Source organism: Crassostrea angulata, chromosome 10, assembly GCF_025612915.1.
Source record: "Crassostrea angulata isolate pt1a10 chromosome 10, ASM2561291v2, whole genome shotgun sequence".
Lineage (NCBI taxonomy): Eukaryota > Metazoa > Mollusca > Bivalvia > Ostreida > Ostreidae > Magallana > Magallana angulata.
In genome coordinates this window covers 24,720,038-24,726,084 of record NC_069120.1, presented here as the reverse complement: position 1 = coordinate 24,726,084, position 6,047 = coordinate 24,720,038, and positions in this window count along the sequence as shown.

Here is a 6,047-nt window from a genome sequence, read left to right as displayed (position 1 = left end):
GAGAAATAAATTACACAGACCCCTTCGGGTCGTCATATGATTAGGACAGTAATTTGCACCTCTGCTATAGGGTTTCATGTTTTTCAGTGGCAGCCACTGCCTCTTGTCATTGTAAATCTAAACGGCGGCGCATTGCTTCTATCAGTCTGTCAGAGGCTTGATTCTAGATGTATGTAATCAAGATTTCTTGGTGTTCTCTCAGAATTTTCAATCGAACACAACCTTAAGATTTCAAGGCGAACCATCGCAAATAATGCTCACAATGTATACTTACCACTACCCCCCTCCGCTCTCTCTCAGCCCTTCCCCATCAATTCCATATTTTAGGAGTATTGTACATGTAGATCGGATAATGCTGTTACAAAAGATTTGTGCGTATATCAGAGTCTGTTTTTTTAGGTGGGAATTTTTCTTTAGGGAAACTGCAACTGCGCAGGAAAATCTCTTTTTTAGTGATTAATTGGAAAACATCAAGATGTGAGGCGCGCACTTGGCGTGACGTGATAAACGAATTTGAAATCGACCTTTGACCTCCAGGAGAACTACGTCTGATAAGTTGCACATTAATGTAACTCGGAAGATTTGTCAAACCGCTGTTTTTATGCTCGTCTACACGGATATGAACAAAACATACATCTTGATCATTTCAAACAGATCGGAGCATTAAACGTCTTCACAAATCACAATAAATTTGTCAGATGCCGTTTATAATACCCAGCTATTCCCAAGGCCTGTCTCCGTGATGGATACACCACTCGCCGAGGTGGCAATATCATTTCCGATATTGTCTGTATTCTATCAAATCATGTCCAAGTCCTTTTCATCAAACACACGATAAAAACTTCGACTGGAGCCCATTTGATAAATGCTTATGTCAATGAAAAGTCTTTTTTGATTTAACCATTATTGTCACAAATGAAATCCTTCCATCAAAGAGCATTTTTCGTTAGACTGTGTTAATGTGGGTTAGGTCACGGCAAAAAATTATTTGTTTTCCAATATAATTGTCTGTAGTAATCACTCTAAGTAATTAAGAAAAGCGTTGGATAAAAGTCCAGACACTTTTGCGTGCTTATTATAGGGTGTTTGGATTGATATATAGGTTAACATGTAAATGGTGGGGGTTTTTTCTTCTTTTTTTAAAGAATTTGACATATATTTCTGAATTTTTACATCATATAGTGTTAGATTAAATAGAGTCTCCATATTTGTGAACGTTGAATCATATACAACTTGACGATTAAAAATATCATTCGGAATATAAAAAAAAAATTCCAGACATCGCTGCATTTTTTAGGGTTCTAAGCCAAAGCAACAGTCGGTTTCTAAAAGGCAGTTTTGTTTTACATTGAAGTTTCTTTTTTGTGTTGTTTACTCTAAAGTTGCATTTTCCATTGTTTACACTAAAATTGTTTTGAATGGTTCTTTTTTTACATTAAAGTTGTATTTTTCAGTGTTTTCTGTTTACAGTAAAACCGTATTTTTAGTCTTGTTTACACTAACGTTGTACTTTAAAGTGTTGTTACATTGAGGTTGCATATATATCTCTTTCAACATTCAAGTACAATAATGTCCTTATTTTCTTTTAGTGATGGACATTTGTCATGATAAAGAGCTTTATATGGAAGATTAACCTTTGAAAAATCGCTAGCACTGGCACTAGGAACCTTAAACATGCAACAAAGCTTTCAGTTATGCTGGAAATAGCATACTAGTAAGCGTCGATTCAATGAATAAACGTACAGCATTCGTCCTATGGAATAATAACTTTTTCGAAGAACATCTTAAATACAAACAAAATGAAATCCAACATAGAAGTTTAAATGGGCATCAAACTAAAATACGACTTTAAGTCGGGAATATAATGACAACAATTTGAATAATAATAAAGTATATATGAACGTATTTTGTGATTTGTTAATTGGCCAAATGCGAGAGACAGTAAACAGGTATATGTGATCTGTTACCCCCAGCACACGGAAATATGCGACAGCTGTGTACACATTGCATACTGAGGATAAATGAAAAGGAAAGACCATATTGCCGTATTTGAAGACCGATACATGACCGCGCAGAGGAGAGTAAAAGTACATATAATAATATTAATCAATGTATCATTTTACTGCAATTATTTACTTTTTAAAAAAATTTTCATATGTTGAGAATAATGTTATAAATGATGACAAATATTATCTGCATAATTACAATTTATCACCTTCATTGACATGTATAATAGTACACATCTCAAACTGTTGTCATTCAAACAATACTGGTGATTAGCTATCGGCTATATAGCGACACCATTGAGAATGTTTCATCAGAACGGAACAAAATAGACAACGCATAAATAAACATGTTGAGTTTTCGGCTATCCTATGTAAACGATACCAAGTATTAAACTATGTCATACAATGTTTAAGTATTCAAAACAGTCAACACAATATTATACAATATATCAAACTATATGTTTAAGTATCTGTCTATAAGCACTCTTTGGTACAATATGACATAAAAAGATGTCAAAATTATGTCAAGCTATTATAATGTATCAATTTTCAACACACTGAGGCAATATGCTATGAGAAGATATCAACACTTTTTCAAGCTATTATAAGGTATGAACATTCAACACACTGGGGAAATATGCTATGAAAAGATGTCAACACACACGTCACACTAAGTCGAGTTTTTATAAGGTATGGACTTTTCAACATAACAAGGCATTGCCAATATACTCTGAGTAGATGTCAATATGCTATTATGTCAAGGTACTATAAGCTATCAAATTTCAACACACTTATCGAGACAAAATGCTATAAGAGGATATCACACTATGTCAAATTATGCTAAGGTATGACCATTCAACAATCTGAGGCAATATGCTATTAAATATATTAACTCACTATGTTAAACTATGTCAAGCTATAATAGAATATAATAGAAAATTCAACTCACTGAAGCAAAATTTTATAAGAATATAGTAACACTCAATATGTTACACTCTGTGAAGCTATTATAAGGTATCGGCATTCAACACACTGGGACTATGTTCTATGAGAATATATATCAAAACATCATGTCAAGCTATGTCGATCTTTTATTAGGTATGAGCATTCAACACACTGTGTCAATATGCTATTAGAGTTATCAACTCACTGTGTTACATTATGTCAAGCTATTATACTGTATGAAAATTCAACACACTGATGCAATATTCTTTGAGATGATATCAAAACACTATGTTACACAAAGTTATACTATGTCGGGCGATTGAAAGGTTTAATGAATATTCAACACATACTCAGGCAATATGCCATGAGAAGATATCAACACATGATGTTACACTATGTCAAGCTCTACTAAATTATGAACATTCAACACATTCAAAAATTATTTTTGAGTAAGTATTAACACTCAATACGAGGATGTTACACTGTGTCAAGAGATAACAAGATATCCTCATTCAACACGCTGGAACTACGTTCTATGAGAACAGAAGATATCAAAACACTATGTCAAGCTTTGTCAAACTTTTTTAAGGTATGAACATTCAACACATCAGCAATATGCTATGAGAAGATATCAACACACTATATTACACTTTGTCAAGCTATTACCGGAATATGGTATCAACACTCAACATAGTGAAACAATATTCTATGAGAAAATATAAACTCACAATGTTACACTATGCCAAGCTATTATAATGTATCAATATTCAACACATTGAGATAGTACGCTATAAGATGTACACAACACGTTACACTGTATGTCGAGCTATCATAAGGTATCAACATTTAAAACACTGAAACAATATATTTTGAAGTGTTATCAAAACACTACACAAAGTTTATAAAGATATAAGATAAAGATATAAACACTGTGTCAAGCGATAATAAGGTGGGAACATTCAACACACTGAGGCAAAATGCTATTGAAAGATAAAAACACTATTATGTCGAGCTATTATAAGGAATTAATGAACATTCAACGCACTAAGGAAATATGCTATGAGAAGGTATCAACAACTACTAGTTTGTTACACTTTGTCAAGCAACTATGAGGTATCAACGTTCAACACAATGAAAAATATATTCTTTGAGAAGATATCAACTCACTACCGTTATGTCAAGCTATTATACTATATATGAACATTTAACACACCGAGACAGTATGATAAATAAGGTATCAGCACTCTAAAATGCACTGTACTCTGTAAGATGTAAATTGATACTTCGATACATTATAGCATGTTATGATAAAATATATCAAGCACTTTATGCCATGATATATTCAGGTAACGGTACTCTCTGATACATCAAACACACTGCAATTCTATGATAAATGTCAACACATTATGTAACGACATACTTTGAAAAATATGTTAGCATTCTATAATACACTATACCATGCATGGAATGATAAAGTATTAGCACACTTTGTTGCTCTTTGCTAAGCTTAAGGTATAAAAGTTTTCAACTTTCAATGATAGATTATGTTATGCTAATTATGACATCAGAAAAACACCGATTCACCACAATGCAGGAAAAAATCAACGCTATTTAGTTATCTATTTCAGATACATAAATAACTGTATAATGCTAGGCAGTGAAAAATATCAGTGCACTATCACATGCTTTGACTAGTATGTATTGATACAATATGCTGTGATATAATTATAATAATAATAATAATAATAATAATAATAATAAGGTATCAACAGTGTATGATATTTAATGTTCTGCAATATGATATGATGTCAACATTTTCATACACTATTCCATGATATGATTATCATGATATCAACATTTCTTTTACACCATGCAATGCCATGATGAGTTGTCAGTACTTTGATACTCTATGATATGCTAAGATAAGGGATGAGTACAGTATGATATACTTTCATGAGGTATCATAAAAGGGTGATATGTGCATGATGGTGATATCTGCTGATGAACTTTTAGCTATGGTCACATATGACCTTAGCTTGTCAACGTATGTTTACTCAGCATCAATACTCATGGTATAACGGCAAAGTATCACATGTTGTGGTTTCACCAACATTCGCTGGTATCATGGATTATTCCGAGGAAACGTGAAATTGAGAACAATGTTTACTACTGGTAGTGAAGTGTGGTGTATTTTCTTTAACATTTGATTTCTTGTATCGACAAAACAGCGAATGACGTGAAAATTGGTGTTCAAAGTTTAATGATGAAACCATAGTTTTCAACTTTGATTTTAGCAGGTAAATGTACAATTTACAAATAATCAATAAATGAATTTTCAGCATGTACTGACAAGCTTAAGCTTGAATTTCCATCGTTTTATGACATGTAAAATTGGAAGGAATAAGTTCAAAGTGTGTTCCAAATCATTATGTCAGGAACCCCTTGTTGTTTATGCTAATGGATTGCAATTTTATGATATTTTCAAACCATCTATATATTTAAGATGTCAGCATATCAGAGAGCAGTGATCTGTTCAAGTAAATGTAGCATTTTGTTGAGTTACAAAATCTGATATCTATATTAAGTATCGACATCTGTGACATAAGATGGTAGTATCACCGTTCTTTCACGTGATTTAATCAGGTATATGGGACGATGATAATTTTTTTCACAAAAAATTATAATGTATATTTTAAAATGAGCAGTTTCCAAGAAAACACAGTTACAGGTGTTACCGAAAAAGATACATTATCCGATGTTTTCAACCAACAAAAAAATTAATTCATTAAAAACAGCAAATGCATTATCAACGTATCTTCAAAATCGTTTTCGATCCAGTCCACGAAATTTGATTCCACGAAAACCAATGAAACAACATTGCAGTAAAATATTGCCATCATATGCCGCATTATGTTTACAGGGCGTAAACATATTTGTTACATTGTTTTACAAATAAAACTATTCATTGTACGATGTTTTCAACTACAAAGTTTAAAAAAAATTAATAAATTAAATTTTACTTACCAGTTCAAAGTACCGCTTGACAAGGAAGTATTCATACACTTATCAGACAATAAAGCATGATGAAGTATCACT